Consider the following 22,867-nt stretch of genomic DNA (forward strand, 5'->3'; position numbering starts at 1 on the left):
GGGGCTGCCAACTCATGAACTCCAAGTTGTGTGGAAAGCAGATTTTTCTTTTCTCAAAGTGATAGCTGAATTGACTTCTGAAACAAACAAATAAACAAGAAATAAAGCAAAACAAATCGAGTCTTTCTGTCCAACCATGGCCCAATGGGGCTAAGTTTGGCAAGAAACGCTTAAGCGTACAACTAACCTGTTATCAATTTAGCAGTGTGAAGAAACCTGTGCACAGTTTATTACACGCCATGGTATCTCACAGATGTTATTTTTTACTTAAGGCATTTATTGGGTATAAAAACCTGCTGGAGGGTTTGAAGAAATTCTTCTTTCCCATAAACTGTCACCCGCTAGCCTGCAACTTTATTTACCAGAGGGAACACATTTTATTTTCTCAGAGCATTGCTGCTTTTCCCCCCTGGAATTGCATCATGCCACCTGGTCACTTCTTACATGGAGGATGTCTCTCCTCTGTTTCAATGCTGTGTCATTTCCCAGGGATGAGAAATGGTAATAGGATTTTGAAGTCCATATTTACAAAATCATCACTTTATAAAGCTACTTTTATTGACTGAGTGAATAAAGGAAGGAAGGAAGGAAGGAAGGAAGGAAGGAAGGAAAGGGAGGGAGGGAGGGAGGGAGGGAGGAAGGAAGGAAGGAAGGGAGGAAGGAAAGGAAGAGGGGAAGCAAATTTGTTAATATAAAATCTTCATGAAAACATAAAAAAAATCCGGGTCTATTTTTCTTCCAATGATGAAATTCCAGTTATTAACAGATTTGCTAATTTTGTGGCAGTAGCCTGTCTCATATGGAGTGTATAATTTCCTACTAAGATTTTCCTCTTTTAGAACCCTTTTTTTTAATCTCACAGGTTAATTATTGTCCTACAGAGGTTGAAAAAGTGACATAGAACTATTTCAGTGTGAGATTTAACACGGTCCCCCACATTTAAGCACATGGATGGTGTTAGAACATGACTCCCTAGTGTTAATTACTACAGAACCTGAGAGTCTCACTTTCCAAATGGCTTATTATATGCCTTTGTTCTATTTATTATATTTATCATAAAAGTCATTTAAAGTTTCATTTTGGAAAAATTAAAGTGTGTATATTGGGACAGTGTGTGTGTGTGTGTGTGTGTGTGTGTGTGTGTGTAGGCAGCTTAAACTTTCCTAAAAAGGAACTAGAGAATTGGCTCACTGTTGAGAGCACTAGCTGCTCTTCCAGGACCCAGGTTCAATTCCCAGCACCCACACGACAGCTCACAACTGTCTAATTCCAGTTCCAGAGTTATGTGGTCATTAGGATACATGAAGAGCACAGGCATGCTACATGCAGGCAAAATTCTCATAGACACAAGATAAATAAATCCACAAAAATTAAATGTGTAAAATTTCCTGAGAAGATAGATAAAGCAACAGTCACTCAGAAAAGAATGTAGGAAGTATTTATTTGCTCACCGATGGAAAGAATCTACATGGAGTCAAAGGAAGGGGGCAGAAGTGCTCATGTCCCTGTCTTCTATTGTGTTCTCAAAGCCTTGAACTTCCTTCAGGCTCTGCTACTTCTCCACCCAGAAGTATTTACCTTCCCCCCATACAACTTCAAAGAGATCAGTAACAAGTGTGGAAGAGGAAGGGTATGGATATGTGTGTGTCTGATACAGACAGGTTCAGAGAACAGAGCTAGAGCAGGTAATGATATAAATTTATGGCCAGGAGAAAAAGGGGGGAAGAAAGATGAATAATATGCTAGGGGGAAGAGGAGGAAACCTTTGTAAGCTCCAGAGGTAGAAGAGAGACCTGGCTCAAGAGGGTCTAACTAAGCAATGACAAGAGTTGTAGAAAGCTTGTCCAGGGAGTGCCCATGTCTACTACTTCAGCCGAAGGTTAACAGGATTCTCTCCTCTCCCCTACCCACCACACTGCCAAGTTCTCTTGATCTTAGTTCCCTAACATCCCAGCTCCACACTATCCTACCTTCTTGGCCACTAGTGGAATTCTGGGTCCACCCTCAATAACATCTACCTTTCTGGTGAAGGTCTTCACTACAGACATTTTTCTGAAACAAATCCAATCAGTTTGGCTTCAAACTTATGGTCATGTGAGGTAATTAAGGACCTGACTCATATGTGTTTGCACTCTGGAATTGTCAGATGGTGTAAGCATGGTTATTTGAATAAAAATGGCCCCAATAGGCCAATAGAGAGTGCCACTACTAGAAAGTGTGGTCTTGTTGGAGTAGGTATGGCCTTGTGGGAGGAAATGTGTCACTGGGGAGAGAGTTTTAAGATCTCAGATGCTCAAGCCAGGCCCAGTATCTTTCTTCCTGCCGCCTGCCAATCCAGGCAGGTCCTTCTCTAGCACCGTGTCTGCCTGCATGTTACCATGCTTCCCACCATGATGATAAGGAACTAAACCTCTGACGCTATAAGTCAGCCCAACTGAATATTTCCCTTTGTAAGAGTTGCCGTAATGTCTACTCAGAGCAATTGGAAAGCAAACTGAGACAGCCTAGCACAGATGAGTAGGTTTCTCAGTCAGATACATATATACACCAGCCTAGCTCCAATCCTGCTCCCTTGTGCTCTGCTTAGTGTCTGCTTATTGCAATCAGTCCCTGGGCTACAATGACATCTAGTGACTCACCCTTTGGGGTCATGGCTCTAAAAGCTCTGGGCTACTTAGCTCAACAATAGTGGGTCATAAGGGGCTCTGTCTAAATTTAATGGTCAGGCCCTCTTGTGGCTCCATATGGTTCCTATTGATACAGTGCCAGCATGGACAGTCATTGAGTGATGGGGACTCATGGAGGATACCTGGAAGACTCCATATGTCCTAAGGATAAGGACTTGTGGGGTGAAGTAGGCCTATTTTGGGAGACACACCCAGTGGAGAGGGTGTATCAAATTGTGATCTTTAAGCATAAAAATTGTACAAATTGTAAGAATTGCTAAGGAGAAAATGGCTCTCCCCTCGGGTGGAGTGGGAAAGCCTAACCCTAGCCTCAGTCCTATGTTTATGGCATCACCAGGATTTCAGTTAAAAACAAGAACAGGGTTTGGGGATTTAGTTCAGTGGTAGAGCGCTTGCCTAGCGAGCGCAAGGCCCTGGGTTCGGTCCCCAGCTCCAAAACAAAACAAAACAAAAAAACAACAACAACAAAAAAAAAAAAAACAAAAACAAGAACAGATGGAATTCTTCAGTCATAGCAGGAACAAGAAAACAAATGTAAGCTGCCTTGGGGCTAAGCTGCAAAACGTCATATCAGTGTGGTTGTGGGTAAAGCCTTGTCAGAAGGCTTTCTTAAATGCAGACCACAGCTCTGAATAAAGGCAGTGGTATGCCTGTGGGCATTTATGAAACTTCTGGCACCAACTGTCTTTCATCATTTGCCCATCCACTGTGATTAGAAAGAAAGGTGATTACGTTCTTCCACCACTACCCCCACCAACACACACACACACACACACACACACACACACACACACACACACACACGCACACTTGATGGTGGCAAAGGCCACAGTACTTTCTATTTCTCACCTAATAGCACACCTGTGGGAGTTAGGCAGGTTCTGATATCCCTTGGGCACGGATAAAAGGCTGTCTGAAGTAACAAAGACCATTATCTCCCTCCAAGATACGTGGATGTCAGAATTTAAAATAGCGCTAAGCAAGAGAGTGAAGCATTGGTTTGAAAACTTAAACATGACCTGGAGCCATTCAACAGGGGAACTTTAGACCTGACGCAGAGAGCACAGGGCTGGCATCTATTATATGCTTTACCTATTATCTTAGTTAGGGTTTCTATTACTGCAGTGAAATACCATGACCTAAAAGTAAGTTGGGAGGCAAAGGTTTATTTGGCTTATACTTATCCATGTCACTGTTCATCATAAAAGAAAGTCAGGACAGGAACTCCAACAAGACAGAAACCTGGAGGTAGGAGCTGATGCAGAGGCCATGGAGGGATGCTGTTAACTGGCTTATTCCCATGGCTTGCTCAGCCTACTTTCTGATAGAACCTAGGACCAATTGATATGGAGATCTTGAGGCATAGTGACCGTGAAAAGCTTAGGTTCAAGGAAGCAGTACATACCTTTAAGCCCAGGAGACTGAGGTAAGAAGATCTCTGAGTTCAAATCAGCCTGGGACAAAGCAAGTCCCAGATCCAGACATGGTTATATATACCTTTAATCTGGGCCACATCTTCTACTGGAGGTCTACATAAGGACATGGACTGTCCCTGGGCTCCAACTGCATATGTAGCAGTGAATAGCCTCTTTGGGGCACCAGTGGAAGGGGAAGCCCTTGGTCCTGCCAAGGTTGGACCCCCAGTGTAGGGGTTTGTGGGGGGAGGGGGTAAAGGGGAGTGGATGGGGAGGGAACACCCTTGTAGAAGGGGAGGGGAGAGGTTAGGGGGCTGATGGATGGGAAACTGGGAAAGGGAATAACATTTGAAATGTTAATAAGAAATACCCAGTTCAAAGAAAAAAAGGATAAATAAATAAATAAATAAATAAATAAATAAATAAATAAATAAAATAGTATAACAATGAAGTTTCATTGACTTCATTCTGAGTCACCTGAGACCTTAGCAGTCTCTTTTAAAAGTAACTGAACACCTCCTGAGTGATTCTATATCCTACCTATTATTCTGCTCAAGTACATTTTACTCTCTTACAGAATGGTTCAATTCTCTTATAAGTGGGAAACTAAGAACAAGAAGACAAGGGCTCGATATGATGGTTGTACCTGTCCGTCTAGATCTGTGGTGTGGATAACAAACACTGCTAATATCATTTTCAATACCAGAACACATGCCTGGCAAACGCAGGGAAAGGGTGTAGAGAAATGATCTTGGAGAATTCACTTTCCCTTTTAACTTACTTGTTTATTTAATAAACTTTATGCAAAATACTATGTTTCTATTCGGAAGATATAAGCATTGCTCAGGTTTTGCCACAGGTATGTTTTAGAGGTAAGTCAAGATTTGTCTTATCTCTCCTTGGATATTTTATCAGCTTTATGTCTCCTCAAAGGAAGGAAATCAAAGATGAAGGAACTGAAGTTTATAGAAATCCTACTTTTGGAAGCCTTAAAGTTAGAAGTCCAAACACTGAGGTGCCTCCCTTACTCCAAGCATCCTTCTGAGTCGGGACCCACGTGATTAACGTGATTAGCTCACACTCTGTCGTCCATCATCTTCCATCCCTACTTTCTCCCTGCTCCTTCCTTGAAAATGCAGTCTTGGGAACCTGGCTCTCTCTCTCTCTCTCTCTCTCTCTCTCTCTCTCTCTCTCTCTCTCTCTCTCTCTCTCTCAGATCAAGATATTATCCCTAATATCCAATGTAAAAATAGATTTTTTCCATGCACAATAACTCCTACCTATAATCTGAATATTTAGGAATCTGAGACAGGAGGTTTGCCATGATTTTTAGGTCAGTCTGGACTCTGGACTACATAATAAGCCCCAAACCAGCCTGGGCTTCAGAGAGAGACCTTATTTTAAACAAATAGGAAAAATGTAACTAAGGTTAGCATAGCTTGCCTAGCATACACAAAGCCCTGTGTTCAATCTAGGAACACACAACAACAGCAATAATTACATTCCCCATCCTAGCAAAGACCTACCTGCTAGTCCCTATCTTCTATTCCCAGGGTTTACCAGCGATTCATGTGTTACACATTTGCTTGTTTACAGGTTTGCCTCAATGACAGTCTAGGTTTACCACTCTATTCCTGGAGCCCAGCAGAGGGTCAGGTTCATACAATATGCCAAGGAATTATTTCTTAACTTGGCAAAGGCACTTATTCTCCTCTGCTTTCCCAAGTGAAATAAATTATGAAGATAAACACAGAGAAGGAAAGGAAGCCCCTTGCCAAATGAAGTGGAACTACGGAGAGGCGCTGAGCCTAAGCTCTGTGGGAAAGCTTAAAATTAGAAAATGAAATGCTAAGCATGCTCCCATGTGCCAGGGGTGGGGTTCATGCTAGTCCCTGCCTGAAACGTGGTTCAGGAAGGGAGGCCAAATGCATCCTGAATTTAAAACTCCTTTCTCCGTTCAATGGTTGATGGTAAAGATGTTTTACAGTTGTTCCCACTGCTGTCTGAAGCAAACATCATTCCAAGCAAGCAAGACATTTACACTGGGAAACCTAGAAGGGCCCAAATGGATCTATGCCAATCAAAACTCATCCACTTTTAAGATAGTGAGACTAAAGTTGGCTTTTCTTAGCATCTCACCAAGACAAATCTTCTACATAGCCTTTAGAAGATCCATAAAAGCTGGCATCAATAAAGGTCTAGAATGCAGAATGCCACTCTGTCAGTACACATAGAGAAAATCAGGAAAAGATATTCCATCCTCCTGGAAGACGAAGTTCTGTACCAGTCCCTTATGTGATAGGTGATCTGTACCTACATGCAAGTGTAAATCACAGAAAGTTTGAAATGTATTCGCGCCTTAGTACTTGTGTGTTTTATTGTTATAACTATTAAGTCTCTCTCTCTCTCTCTCTCTCTCTCTCTCTCTCTCTCTCTCTCTCTCTCTCACTTGCTCGTGCACGCGTGGGCGTGCACCCATGGCCTCAAAGGACAACATTTGACAATCCATTCTCTTTTTTCACCTTAATCATTTTTTTCTGTGTATAGATGCTTTGCCTGTATGTATGTCTGTGTACCACATGTGTACTTGGTTTCCAGGGAGGCCACAGAATGATATTAGATCTCTGGAACTGGAGTATAGGTTGTTGCAAGCTATATGGGTATTGGGAACCATACTCAGGTCCTGTTGAAGAACAGTCAGTGCTCTAACCACTGAGCCATGTCCTCAGCTCTATACTTTGTTTTTTAAGGCAGATCGTCTTCTGTTGTTTCTGCCATGTTGTGAACTCCAGACAAACTGGGCAATTCACTTCCAGGGTAATCCTCCTGCCTCCACCTCCTGTTGCCATGTAGAAATACTGATTTTTCAGATGCATTCTAGAGATTGAACTTGGGTCTCAGGCTTGTGTGATGAGAACTTTTACCCTCTGAGCCATACCAAAACCAACTAAGTATGTATTTATGTAAGAAAAATACATACAAACAAAACATGGGCATTTTCTGTGCTTTTTCCCCCTCAAATCCCCTAATCATTTTTTGGTGTGTGTCTAAATCACTCTATTTTAAAAATCCAATTAATCTAAATCAAATCCAAACTTAAAATTTATAATCTATTTATAATTAGGTTATTTTACTCATTCCATTTAAAAGATGTGATTAAGGTTTATTTCTTCAAATTATTTAGTATTTTCAGTATATCATCCTTTTGTCTGGCTTTCCTCCTTCTCTATTTGGTATTGCTTACTGGGTTTTATTCTGTCGACTTTTAGCCCTTTATTGGCCAGGAAATTACATAGCCCAGTTGTGATGGCTATTCTTGACTGTCATCTTGACTATATCTGGAATTAACTAAAGCCCCAAGATAGAGGGCACTCCTGTGAGGAATTTCTGCTTAATTTAAAATGGAAAGATCTATTTCTAATCCAGAGCTTTGAGGCAGGAAGACACACCTTTAATCCAGAACTTTAATCCATATCTAATCTGGCCCATGCCTTCTGTTGAAAGCCTACAGGACAGAAGCCTGAGGACAGAAAAGAAGGAAGATTTTCCTCTTTGCTTGCTTGCTCTCACCTCACTAGCAAGTCCATTCCTTTACTAGCATTAGAACTTAATTCTTTGGGATTCCAGCATATTCTGAAGATCACCCTTGTGGACTAAGCAACTACTGGAAGCTTGGCTTTCCTTTCAAATCCAGCTTTTGGATTAGCTGGACCACAGCCTCGAGGTCATTCTAATAAATCCCCATGATACATATAGATAGATAGATAGATAGATAGATAGATAGATAGATAGATAGATAGATAGATAGATATCCATTCTCTAAATTCTGACTAATACACCCAGAATTAGAGAATCCTGACTAATAGACCAATGAAGCCTAGGTTTAAGTAGTCTCATTCAAACCACCATTTCAAATCCCTTTTCTACCTTGCCAACTTGCAAAGTTTATTTTTCCTTTGCCAGCTTGATACACATTTAGAAGAATTTTGATTGGGTCACTTTTGGCATATGAAGAGAGAGAGAGAGAGAGAGAGAGAGGGAGAGAGAGAGAGAGAGAGAGAGAGAGAGAGAGAGAGAGAGAGAATTTTGATGTAATCAGATACCATCATTTATATATTGAGTTTCTATTGGGAACATATTGTGTTCTAGGTGTCGAAGTTATAAAATGGTAATGAGGTAGTTGTCACTCATATCTAACAAAATAGCATTGTTTAAATTTGTGCAATGGGTCTGTCAGTATCAATGTTGACCAGCTGACAAATCCCAAACTCCTGAAAATGATGCTCCTGAAAATGCTTTTCCATATCTTGCTTCAGGTTAAGTGCAAGAAGATAGGACTTGCTCACTGAATGTACAATTGAACCACAGAAATCAACATAGCATCACAATTAGACAATCTTAATTCACAAAAAAAAAACTCAGTAATTGCAAATTAAAGCAATTTTAAATCTTTTTAAAATAAAGATTTATTTAATTTTGTGTGTATGTTTGCCTGCATGTATGTGCCCCACATGTCTGCAGTGGCTATAGAGGTCATATGAGAGCGTCAGCTATATGAGAGTGTCAGATTTCAGAAACTGGAATTACAGATGGTTGTGAATTTCCTGGGTTCCAGGTCCTTTGCAAGAGCAGCCAGTGCTCTTAACTGCTAAGTCGTCTCTCCAGCCCCAAGATGATTATATTTTATTGTCATTTATTCTCTAGGTCATCCTGATTAGGCACAGTGTAAACAAATGCTTTCCTTTCATGCTGTCTCCTTATGTGTTGGGTCCTGTGTCTCAGCTTGCTTTGGACTGCTGTTTGGTAGCTAAAATCTAGGCTGAGCAGGATGCTCTCCCTTTTCCAACTTTGAGCTGCACATGCTACCCTAGCAGTGGTATGAGTGTCTTAAGTTCCCTGGTGAGTCCTTGTAACTTGAATGAGCATGCCATTTTCTCTGTTGTACAGCTTAATTTTATGTATTCAATTGTCTAGCTCCTTATTCAGAAGGTATCCAGCTAATGCCTACAGGACACCAGTAATTGTCTCAAGAAATCGGAGACAACTGTACATGAATCAAAGAGCAGCAGTGTTTTTAGCTTGTGTTGGAATTAGCTAAGCCCAAGCTCATGAAGAGTCACCTGACTGTAAGGAATAGTAAGACACCAAGGCAAGCTGCTAAAGCAAAGAATTTCTTACAGACCCCATTCAAGGTGAGCGACATTCTCTCTAGGGCTACTCAAATGAACATTTCATTGGAAGCGGAGTCGCAAGGGCTTTGTCTCATTATACTCCCTTTAAGTCCTTAGTTTTATGAATTAATGAATATGAGGACAAGCAACCAAGTGAGTCTCTCCATTCCTCCCTTGGTCATTGATTCAAACAAGGAAACCAGAGAAAGGTGTCTATGGAAGTCAGTAGCTTTGGGAATTGGAGTGGGTATAAGGCTCTGGTCACTACTAACTCTCATCTAAGTTGTCTATTTTGCCAGGAGCTGAAAATATTTAACAACCTGGAAATGTTATTTCTCTTAAAAGGATTTACAGTCACATTAGTAGAATATAAGAGATGCAAGGAAATTCTATAGACGGGGGGAGAAATGCCTTTGACACCCAAGAGAAAAACAAAACAAAAACATGAAACTGGCTTTTTTTTCTTTTTTTTCCCCATCTTTATTAAATTGGGTATTTCTTATTTAAATTTCAAATGTTATTCCTTTTTTGGTTTCTAGGCCAACATCCCCCTAACCCCTTCTCCTCCCCTTCTATATGAGTGTTACCCTCCCCATCCTGCCCCCTTTACTGACCTCCCACAAACAATCCCATTCACTGTGGGGTTCAGTCTTGGCAGGACCAAGGGCTTCCCCTTCCCCTGGTGCTCTTACTAGGCTATTCATTGCTACCTATGAGGTTGGAGCCCAGGGTCAGTCCATGTATAGTCTTTGGGTAGTGGCTTAGTCCCTGGAAGCTCTGGTTGGTTGGCATTGTTGTTGATATGGGGTCTCAAGCCCCCTCAGCTCTTTTAGTCCTTTCTAAGATTACTTCAACAGGGGTCCTGTTCTCAGTTCAGTGGTTTGCTGCTGGCATTCGTCTCTGTATTTGCTATATTCTGACTGTGTCTCTCAGGAGAGATCTTCATCCAGTTCCTGTCAGCCTGTACTTCTTTGCTGTCGGGCCCAACCTCGACCGGCAAGGAAGACACGACCAGCGAAGATCTTCTTCAAGCAGATTTACTCAGGAACCTTGATACAATCTTCTGACCCCGGGAAATCCCTGCACCACACTTAAATAGCTAGCACTAGCCAATCCTAGCAAGCCACGTGGGGACAGCGGATAGGTTGTACTATGCGGAAGCGACCAGGCCAAGCAGGAACAGCCAAATAAGGACTTGTTTTTCTCAAGGACTTGTTTTTCTCAATGAGCGGATGGTGGAAACTGGACTTGTTTTTCACAAGGAGCGGATGGCGGAAACCGGTGCCATCCCCGGGGCGCGGGACCTTGCAGCTTCCTACACTTTGCTTCATCCATTGGTGGCTGTATATGTGTGGGCCACATGTGGGGCAGGCTCTGAATGGGCATTCCTTCTGTTCTAAACTTTGCCTCCCTGTCCCCTCCTAAGGGTTTTCTTGTTCCCCTTTTAAAGAAGGAGTGAAACATCCACATTTTGGTCATCCTTCTTGAGTTTTATATGTTCTGTGCATCTAGGGTAATTCGAGCATTTGGGCTAATATCCAGTTATCAGTGAGTGCATACCATGTGTGTTTTTCTGTGATTGGGTTACCTCACTCAGGATGATATTTTCCAGTTCCATCCATTTGCCTATGAATTTCATAAAGTCATTGTTTTTGATAGCTAAGTAGTATCCATATCCAGTATTCCATTGTGTAAATAAATGTACCACATTTTCAGTATCCATTCCTCTGTTGAAGGGCATCTGGGTTCTTTCCAGCTTCTGGCTATTATTAATAAGGCTGCTATGAACATAGTGGAGCATGTGTCTTTGTTATATGTTGGAGCATCTTTTGGGTATATGCCCAAGAGAGATATAGCTGGGTCCTCAAGTAATGCAATGTCCAATTTTCTGAGGACCCTCCAGACTGATTTCCAGAATGGTTGTATCAGTCTGCAATCCCACCAACAATGGAGGAGTGTTCCTCTTTCTCCATATCCTCGCCAGCATCTACTGTCACCTGAGTTTTTGATCTTAGCCATTCTGACTGGTGTGAGGTGGAATCTCAGGGTTGTTTTGATTTGCATTTCCCTTATGACTAAAGATATTGAACATTTCTTTAGGTGTTTCTCAACTGTTCGGCATTCCTCAGCTGTGAATTCTTTGTTTAGCTCTGAACCCCATTTTTAATAGGGTTATTGGTCTCCCTGCAGTCTAATTTCATGAGTTCTTTGTATATTTTGGATATAAGGCCTCTATCTGTTGTAGGATTGGTAAAGATCTTTTCCCAATCTGTTGGTTGCCATTTTGTCCTAACAACAGTGTCCTTTGCCTTACGTAAGGTTTGGCTTTTTATCCCCTCTGGGATAGTCCCTTGAGATGGTTGGGAAGTGTGACCAGAGTGTAAACATGTGGCATCTTTAAAGAGGGGGAAAATCAACTGGGGACAAGATTACTTTTTTTCCAGTTCCTGCAAAATTGAGTATTTAAAGCTTATAATTTATCTCCCTTAAAACATGGTTTTAGACTATAATAGACATAGAGAGGGATTACTGAACTTAATGGTTCAATGGTGAATGTGGTTTTCCCCCTTGAAGGCAAGTCCATTTACTCTTGATGGTTCTTTTTTCTTTTCTCCACACCACACCCACTTCCCCACCAGCTCTCAGCTTCATGCAGAGGGGCCTGAAGATGGTTCTAAAGAGAATCTTCCTTAAAACAAGTCAGCTTCCTGCAGAAATTGTAGTGTAGAATTTCAACATTCATAATTTTAAAATATTTTTTTTAATTCTGGATGGCCCTGGCCTGGAGTTTCCCATGTAGACTAGACTGGTTTCAAACCCAGAGATGCTCCTGTCCCTGCCCCTGCAGCTGCTCCTGCCCCTGCCGAGTGCTAGGATTAAAGGTGTATGCCACTATTCTAGAATCATAACTCTTATACACTCTCATGACAAGCCTGATGTTACTTGTTCCAGTGGCTGGCTTTTGTCTCACTTTGCTGAAGTCTAAGGAACTGGTTGCCTTACTGTCCCTGACTACTGTTTCATTTAGATGGGAGCACTGAGCTGTCTAACTGAAAATATACAGTGAATTATCTTTGAATCTGTATTACTCATAGAATCCTGGAAGTCAATCCTTACTGGGAAAGAGGATCCAAGCACGTGTTATAAACTGTGGCTGAGCAAGATGCTGCTTTGGAATATCTATGGTTCCAGGAAAGCAGATCCTTACCGTGCCATTCCTATATCTCATACCCACTTCCTCTCAGACACTCTGCCCTTCCATCTCTGTGACAGAAACACAGATACCTCTGGAAAGATAATGAAATTCCAGTAGCTGGAAGGTTAAAGCCATCCTGGAAGAGAATATTCCATTCGAGAGGGAAGCTTTGCCTGGGCCACTGGCAAATTGCCTGGTCATGAAAGAGATGCTCCTGAGAGCTCTGTCCCAAAGGATTATAGAGGAGATGAGCTGTGGGCCAACGTATGCCTAGAGCTGTAGCTGGGCTCATTCTGAAGTGAGAGCAGCTATCATCCCAAAAGAGCCTAAGGCCTTCGCTTATTTTAATAGGATTTTATTGAAGGGTTGCCCTTTCTTGGGGCTGGTTTATCACTTAAAATGCAGCCATTCTACACCAGAAATTTAAACACATCCCTTCAGATTTGTTGGTATTTGTAGAGTGTGGTTTTGCATTCTTGTCATTTAACACACACTTAGGGAAAGATCACTGGCTGGAGAGATAACTCAGTGATTAAGAGAATGTACTGCTCTTCCAGACCAGACAACATGATTTCAGTTCCCGACACCCATTCACAACCACCAGTAACTCCAGCTCTTGGAGATCTGGACTTCTGGCCTCCCAGGGCCACCTGTACTCACTGGCTCAAACTTGTACATGTAATTAAGAGCAAGCAAACGAATAATGCAGGAAACGCTGTCTCAAGCTCTGAGTTTCAGCCCTGAAGCCAGAAGGACAAGAGCTGGCCATGTGAAATATCATCTTCTCTATATGTGGGCTGGGGGATTTCAGCAGATGCCATAAATTACAGATTACAGAGGAGCAAAATGTGTGTGTGTGTGTGTGTGTGTGTGTGTGTGTGTGTGTGTGTGTGTGTGTGTGTGTGTCAGTGAGTTCGTGAGTGTGTGTGTATGTGTGTGGGTACGTGTGTGTGAGTGTGTGAATGTATGTATGTGAGTGTGTATGTGTATGTGTGTGTCAGTGTGTGTGTGTTAGTGTGTGTGTGTATGTGTGTGCATATGTTTTCACTTACATACACACAGAATAAAGAGGTGATTTATGCTCCAAGCAGAAAAAAATTGATAGAACCTGATATTTTATAATGTTTTTCAGAACATCGAAACATATGAAAAGAGAGAGGCTGAGTAGGTAGCTTATGAGTAGATCACTTAGCTCTGTGTGAGATTATGGGCTTGATACCCATCACTGAAAACTGAAAGCCCAAGTAAAGAAAACTTGTGAACTGTTTGTTTTTTCTTTTTTATAAAGGATCTTTTTTTTTTAATCTTTATTAACTTGGGTATTTCTTATTTACATTTCGATTGTTATTCCCTTTCCCGGTTTCCGGGCCAACATCCCCTAACCCCTCCCGCTCCCCTTCTCCATGGGTGTTCCCCTCCCCATCCTCCCCCCATTACTGCCTTCCTCCCAACAATCATGTTCACTGGGGGTTCAGTGTTGGCAGGACCAAGGGCTTCCCCTTCCACTGGTGCCCTTACTAGGCTATTCATTGCTACCTATGAGGTCAGAGTCCAGGGTCAGTCCATGTATATAGTCTTTGGGTAGTGGCTTAGTCCCTGGAAGCTCTGGTTGGTTGGCATTGTTGTTCATATGGGGTCTCAAGCCCCTTCCAGCTCTTTCAGTCCTTTCTCTGATTCCTTCAACGGGGGTCCTATTCTCAGTTCAGTGGTTTAATGATGGCATTCGCCGATGTATTTGCTATATTCTGGCTGTGTCTCTCAGGAGAGATCTACGTGCGGTTCCTGTCGGCCTGCACTTCTTTGCTTCATCTATCTATCTAGTTTGGTGTCTGTACATGTATGGGCCACATGTGGGGCAGGCTCTGAATGGGTGTTCCTCCTGTCTCTGTTCTAAACTTTGCCTTCCTATTCCCTCCCAAGTGAACTGTTTTTTTAAACCCTTATATGTAATACTTTCAAACTCTAGTTCATCATGAGCAACTAGAAACTCAAAGATCAAAACTACAAAATGCTGCATACAATAAAAGAAAAGTAATTTCTCACACTTTTCTCTTATTTAAAAAATATAATATTGTACCATAGAGTGTCTATGATAAGGATTAGATGTCTGTTTTTTACTTCTGTTATGTCTTGTTTTCTTAGAATGAGAATCAGGGCTGGTTTTGCTGATTTGATCTTTGTACTTAGATTATCAGTGACAGATACCATTTCGGAAACTTAGTATATTGGCCAGGGACCAAGATAAAGTTTCCAAAAAAACAGAATGCTTAAAATTGAAGAAAAAAAGGAATTTAAAAGCTATTAAAGTTTAAGCTCAAGAAAATATTACTAAACATCAGAAAAAATATGTTACCATATGTATGTGTATGTGTGTGTTTGAGATCAAATGTGCTGTCAATTTCTTCAATTTACTCTAAAGTGAAAATAAATAAATTAAAATGTCTAACAACTGAGATATTCTTGCCTGTACCTGTCTGGGAAAACTAGGGTGGAAGGTTTCTATTTTCAGTGTGATAGGAGGAGTAAGTTGGAGAAATCTCTGTACAACAGATCAGTGATAGCTAATAGGTTACATATCTGAAAATTGCTGTAAGCTAATACAAAGTGTCCTCATTTTAAAAAGAAGTATATGAAGTGGCATGTTAAGCAGTTTTATAGACATTTCATGATTTTTACATGAACCAAACCACCACATTGTATACTGTACATATGTGTATTTTGTTAGTGTAAACAATTAATTAGGGGGTAAGATTAAAGACATGACTTAATGCTTAAAAATATATCACTTTTGCAGAGGATCTAAGAGGTTCTAAAAAAAATAGCATTTGTGAGAATATATACTGCTGAGTAATTCCTATATTTGTGGCTCCCTTTTTATCCAGCAAAAAATACTTTCTTCCTACTCGAGTGTAGATATATTTCTAGAAGGATCATCTACTGAGAAATCCATCCCTTCAAGAGCAGTAAGCAAGTGTTCTGCATGTTGACTTCTCAGGCTGAACACCCCAATGCTTCACCAACTCGCCCTACTACAAACCAAGGATTTAGAATAATAATGATGATAATGATAATGATGGTGGTAATGACAATGATAATGATGACGATGATGATGATAATCTCAATTCTGAAATGTGCCACAATTCAAACCTTTTAACCATTGATTAAGTGCTCAAAACATTTTTTTTTATTTTGGAGCATTTTTAATTCCAGGTTTTCAAATTTGAAATGTCTGACCTGTAGAGTCAATACACATCTCTCTATTTCTGAGAAACATTAGAATCTGAAAGATTGGACCCAAATGTGTCAGGGAACAATATAGCTGCATGTAGTTCACTGCCCCATTCCATTATTATCCACCCCACTGTCTCCTCTAAATCTCTGCCCCCATGTTTCAGATATATCATTCATGCTGCCCTAAAAGGGGCCTGACCTATGGGTTCCGTGGAAACACAGCCCATGCCCTTGACCTAAATGATACTTCTTTTAGTACAAGTCAATGATGTGTTACTTTGTTTTCTCAAACAACCCCATTACTTTATTAGATCCTAATGAGTATGTGGTCAAAATATCTCACAATCTATTCTACATATGCAAGTTATGTACATCTTTAAATTCATCTCCAAATTAATTCTGATGTCTGTTTTTTCCAGTGCCCACAGCATGTACCCAATAGCCTTCTATAACATGGATCGATCAATGGTGCCTTAAAGCTCCATAGATTAAGGAGAACACAAAGTGAGTTTAATTATATTTCACATTTATCTACTTGCTGTCAATGGTAGAGGGAATGCCACACTTGTGGGCAGACGTCAGAGGACAACTTGAGGAAATTGGTAATGTCTTTCCCATGATACCAAGGAAGAATATATCTGACCACAATGAGAGAAAATAATGGTAATGAGAAGTTGAAAGAAGAAAGAAAAACATTTTTGTTTTGTTTTGTTTCTCCAGAACAGAAAGAGCCAAAGAGATTCTTCTTTACTTGTTATTCTTTTGGGGCCAACCTTTTACCCTGCATATTTATAAAACAAATGCACACAAAAGCCAATGATACTACCTTGGCTTGAGTTCACCCAAGCTCCAATCATGCATGGCAGCAGGGAAAAGAGAGCAGCAACTCTTCAGTCAATGGTTCTCTCTATGCTACCTACTGTCCTATGTCTGTCTTGTGACACTGGGTTCAGGCCGACCACTGCATAGCTCTGCTGAACTGTTCCCTAATCTATATGGAGAGGGGCTGCTACAGGTACTTGCCCATAGGTCTGTGGCAGAGCCTCCATGCATTTGGTCCCTCTGCTAAACATAGTTTTGGGACTGACATGTGTGAGGAGTATCTCCTCCAGGAAGAAAAACATTTTTTTTATTAACTTGAGTATTTCTTATTTACATTTCGAATGTTATTCCCTTTCCCCGTTTCCGGACAAACATCCCCCTAACCCTCCCCCTCCCCCTCTATATGGGTGTTCCCCTCCCCATCCTCCCCCCCATTACCACCCTCCCCCCAACAATTACGTTCACTCGGGGTTCAGTCTTGGCAGGACCAAGAGCTTCCCCTTCCACTGGTGCTCTTACTGGGCCATTCATTGCTACCTATGAGGTTGGAGCCCAGGGTCAGTCCATGTATAGTCTTTGGGTAGTGGCTTAGTCCCTGGAAGCTCTGGTTGGTTGGCATTGTTGTTCATATGGGGTCTCGAACTCCTTCAAGCTCTTCCAGTTCTTTCTCTGATTCCTTCAACGGGGGTCCTATTCTCAGTTCAGTGGTTTGCTGCTGGCATTCACCTATGTATTTGCTGTATTCTTGCTGTGTCTCTCAGGAGAGATCTACATGTGGTTCCTGTCGGCCTGCACTTCTTTGCTTCATACATCTTGTCTAATTGGGTGGCTGTATATGTATGAGCCACATGTGGGGCAGGTCCTGAATGGGTGTTACTTCTGCCTCTGTTTTAATCTTTGCCTTCCTATTCCCTGCCAAGGGTATTCTTGTTCCCCTTTTAAAGAAGGAGTGAAGCATTCGCATTTGGATCATCCGTCTTGAGTTTCATGTGTTCTGTGCATCTAGGGCAATTCAAGCATTTGGGCTAATAGTCACTTATCAATGAGTGCATACCATGTGTGTTCTTCTGTGATTGAGTTACCTCACTCAGGATGATATTTTCCAGATCCATCCATTTGCCTATGAATTTCATAAAGTCATTGTTTTTGATAGCTGAGTAATATTCCATTGTGTAGATGTACCACATTTTCTGTATCCATTCCTCTGTTGAAGGGCATCTGGGTTCTTTCCAGCTTCTGGCTATTATAAATAAGGCTGCTATGAACATTGTGGAGCACATGTCTTTTTTATATGTTGGGGCATCTTTTGGGTATATGCCTAGGAGAGGTATAGCTGGGTCCTCAGGTAGTTCAATGTCCAATTTTCTGAGGAACCTCCAGACTGATTTCCAGAATGGTTGTACCAGTCTGCAATCCCACCAACAATGGAGAAGTGTTCCTCTTTCTCCACATCCTTGCCAGCATTTGCTGTCACCTGAGTTTTTGATCTTAGCCATTCTCACTGGTGTGAGGTAGAAAAACATTTTTTAAAAGTAATATTCAAAGATATAACAGAAAAAAACTTTTCTCCACTGAGATTTTAAAAAGGAGAGGGTGGAAGATTGGAACATTGTGAGAATGTTCATTTGGTGATGTTTGGCGGTCTATATATCACATCTATGCAGTGCCCATGGAGCCCAGAAGAGGGCGTTATCACCCTAGAACTGGAGTTACAGATGATTGTAAGCACCATGTAGGTACTAGGAATTAAAATTGAGTCCTCTATAAGAGCAGCTAGTGCTCTTAACTATTGTGCCATGTCTCTATCCCTTAGAAAGTACTTTTCACTCATGTAAAGAATCTGGCTATTTGCCAAGAAAAACATGATTCATTTTTCCCTTTCCATTTATCCTTTGCTCCCTAAACTTAATTCCTATGACATCATCTTTCTATTCAAATGTCCATATCTTCTTGGTTATGGGTACCTGACTTTAGTTTGTAATGACTTTATTGTATAATTATTTTTATCTTATTGTGTTATAATTAGAGAATCATACCAAAATCTATCTGTCAGGAAATAGTGCAACTATTCTAGGTGGTTGGTTTTTCCCCCCTTTGGTTAGTGAGTGTTTTAATTAGGGTTTTATTGTTATGAAGAGATATCATGACCAGAGCAACTTTTATTAAAAACAAACAAACAAAAATCATTTAATTGGTGCTGGCTTACAATTTAAGAAGTTTAGTCATGGTGGGAATCATGGCGGTGTGCAGGCAGACATGGTGCTGGAGAAGGAGCTGAAGTCCTACATCTGGATTTGCAGGCAGCAGGAAGAGAGAGTCATTCTGCCTGATTTGAGCTCCTGAGATTTCTAGGCCTAACTCCAACAAGACTATGGCTATTCTAACACAGCCACATCTCTTAAGAGCCTATGTGCCTATTGGGACCAATTTTATTCAAACCACCACATTCTACTCCCTGGCTCCTATATGATTGGTGTCATATCATAATGCAAAATCCATTCAGTACAACTGCACAAGTCCCCATAGTCTATAACAGCCTCAAACTTGTTTAAAAGTCCAAAATTCAACATCTCTTCTGAGACTCATCAACATCTTAATCCTAATCACCTGTAAAGTCAAAATGTAAAAGCAGATCACAAACTTCCAACATATATTGTGTTGGAGTCCATGAATTGCTTCATGAACTGTATCACCAATCTCAGTTAGACAGGGATATCCCAAGACTGATTAACCAGGGCCATGGGCCAGATTCAGGAACTGAACCATGACATTAAATTAAGATCCTACAGGGTTTTTAAGCCTAAAATGCACAAACATTATTTCACCAATCAGGATTTAGGAATAGGAAATTTCTTTACGAACATGTCTTTGCTGTACCCCTATCCTGCTCTCATTGGTTGGAATATTCAACTGTGGCAGGGGACTTTCTTTGGCTAATGTTCATGTCTTAATGTGTCAACCAGGATGGGACTTGTTTAACATTCATGTCTGAATTTGCCAACCAAGATGTCAGTCACCCAAGTATTCTCCTCTTTCTGCCAAGTAGGATGTCAGTTCCTAGGAGGTCTTAGGAACTTAAACTTTACTAGACCCCAACTCTAAATCTTATTTACTGGAAGTTTTATTCCAAATAGTTTCTCTCTTATGTTAGGGGTTCATCCCAGGGGCAGCTTATAAAAGCAAATACTATAAAAGTTTATGCATAGTTGTAGGAATAGATGCTAAGTGGTTGTTTTGTGTCCAAGCTTATTGTGGTGACTATACAAAGCAGTTCTACTGACTTCTGTCACGATTGTTTTTCAAGGGGACAGAATGTAATAGAATAAGTAATCAACTTGGGCATGAGAAAGTTTCCTAGTATTAGCAGAAACATATGAGAAAGTTTCCTTATAATGGCAGGCTAGACAGGTAACAGTTACCGAGGCCTTACCATTTTATCTAGGCCTTAACAAAATGGCACAGGATATAACAATTCCAAAAGGGAGCACATAGTAAGGAGATATGGAAACAACCAGCCTTGGCTTAGAGAAGATCCTGAGAGAAGGGGTGTCTGGGAGTAGTGGAACAGATGACTTAAAGTCAAATTGTGGGTTAAAAGCTGATGGCCTATGTTTTTCTTTCTGTGTTCTGCTTGAGACAGCTTTCACTTGCTGTTCTAAAATCTCTCTGGATAGCTCATCTTTTGCAGATCAAAAGCCCGGTTTTTTATTTACACATCAATTCAGTCATTACCAGGTTCTCTTTAGAGTATCCTGAGTCAGCATCCAATGACTCAAGTATCTTGATTATTAGAAAGAAACAGCAAGCAAAAACACAGACTAGAAGATAGTTAAGTGGCACCGCACCCTTAAGTTACCATTCCTACCTGAACTCCCTCTATCCCAAGATGACCTTGAACTCAGGAATCTACCTGCCTTTGTAAGCAAAAACAAAAACAAACAAACAAAAAACTTAGCTGGGTGGGATCTCGCCCCATGATCACTTACTCCCTAATTCTCTTTATCTCCTTCCTTAGTATATTTTTGACATGCTGGCTCATGGGGCAGTTGTCTCACTTTTCTCAGTCTGCTAAGTCCCCTCATATAATTCATATTGCATCCTGATATTTTACATAGTTGAGAAACTATATGTTTTTGAATTCATGTTTTCAGCATTCTTACCCACAGCCTTAAGGGCTGTCCTGAAGATCACAGTGTTCTACCATTTTGCTGAGACATTAGATATACCCTTACCTTCCAGACTCCTATCCACAGCAACAATGGAAGCTCATGCCCTGCTGGCTCTGTTCCAGGGGCAGGAACCGTGTCATGTCATCCCTGCCATGCCTGAGCAGGACCCTGTATCTCATTTTACACCAAGAGATCCAAAAATATTTCAGTCTAATTTTTTTTTATAATAAAAACCATAAACATTGAATTTTTTAAATTGTCTCTTGCTGATCAGTAATTTTACTGAAAACACTAATCTGTTGGGTAATTCGGAACATAAAGAGGGGTGGTACCCTGCAGAGCCTCTATGCAAATGCAAATGTCACTTGTGTGTGGGGATCCAGGTTTGAGTCTTCCAGCTTCAGGCATTGACCCACAGGATCAACCTCATACTGTGCCCTCTCCCTTCACTTATTAGATAAAACCACATCTTTCTATACATATCACTGTACCCTAGCACTAGATTACCTTCCCTGCAGTCTTTTCTATATCATATTATTGCTGACCACCATTTCTAAAATACAAAGCAAACCCCACCCAGCAAATGACCCGTTCCTCCCAGACATTCCACAGGCAGACAGCATAGTGCAGAAGTTTCTATACATGGTTCTAGTTTCTCCCAAATTACTTTCATACCTAACCATTAATAGACAGCATCCTTAAAAACCTGTTCTCTACCCTGTCTCCTAAACTAATAAAGGAGGAAAAAAAACAGAATAATATTAACCATGAATAACAGCAGCCAAAAGATTCTGCAAGTAGCTCCTGGCAGTGTTTTTCTATTTGCATTCCGATGTCAGTTTGCCTAGATGGTTATTCCTCTCAGGTCTGGTGACTGGGTATGTGAGCTAATTTACCAGCCTGCTTTAATATTTAGAGAGGAGCCACAGCTGACTAATAATTTTTAATAGCTTGCCTGCTATTGATTTCAACCCACTCATTAAAGGCCTAATAAAATTTTTAACAGGCTTGGTGAAGGGACATAAGGACAACAGAAAGGCAATAACTTTTTGCCCAACTCTATGAAAGAGAACAAAATTCCTTCAACTTCTTTGTGATGTTTGAATGATAAGACAATATTCAACTATATCACATCTTTAAGGTGGGTTTTCGTGCATGTGTGTGTGTGGGGGGGTGCTTTTTGTTTTACTCTGTCTTATTTTGATTTTTTTAACTAATACAGTTGTTTTCCTCAGAAATCAGTAATTGTGGATGAAGGATGGCTGAATTAGGTTTATGAATACAAAGCTTTTGTAGACCCAGCAATGAAATCAAGAAACAACATTAAAAAAAGATAACAATAAAAACTCCTAAGAAGGGGATCCTTCAAATGTTCAGCCAGGTGTTTCCTTACACCCCTGCATAAATCTGATCATTCACAGGATGCATGCATACAGAATACAGGGTAAAAAAACAGAAACATGCATGAGGGGTCCACAGCCATACATTGTGTGTTCCCTAAGGTTTTAAAAGGATGAGGGTCCCTCTGGTTTCTGTATTCGAGTTTCAGGACAACATGCAATAATTGGTTTGCAATCTACCATGTTGGGAGGAAAGGATTCATTCTAAAGTAGCACAGGTTGAAACAAGATCAATTAAACTCTTTCTTTTGGATTGTGGATGTTTTAGTTTCAAAAAGAAAAATAGATGGAAATTAATTGTATCTTTGTGCTATAAGCTCCAGAAAGGCATCTTACTATAATTCATTCTCTCTTTACATTCACACATCTGTTTAAGTTATAATGAAAGTTGGGATATTATATTTCTTTCAGACAAAATACCAGGAGGCGGGGCAAAAGAGAATTATTATGAACACTGAAACCAGGAATGTACAGAGCAGATGACTTTTAAAGACTGCTCTAGCTTTGGCAGCTCTATCGAGCTGCAATTCCCTAGGTGCACCGAAAGTTGTTTGCAGTAGATCAAGTGGTGCAGACTTTTTATGACACTGAAGCCAAATTTAGTGGACTGTCATTAAAACCCACATGTTCAGAAAAGAAGACTCACTCACAGTCTGCAGCCAGATGTTTGATGCTCAAACACCGTGCTAGGAGGGGCGGAGACAAATGGAGTGAGAACGTCATTCTTCCTGGAAAATAATTTCAACCTTGTTCTGAAGACAAATCATGTGAAAGAA

The sequence above is a fragment of the Rattus rattus genome, chromosome 3 (assembly GCF_011064425.1).
Source record: "Rattus rattus isolate New Zealand chromosome 3, Rrattus_CSIRO_v1, whole genome shotgun sequence".
NCBI classification, from domain to species: domain Eukaryota; kingdom Metazoa; phylum Chordata; class Mammalia; order Rodentia; family Muridae; genus Rattus; species Rattus rattus.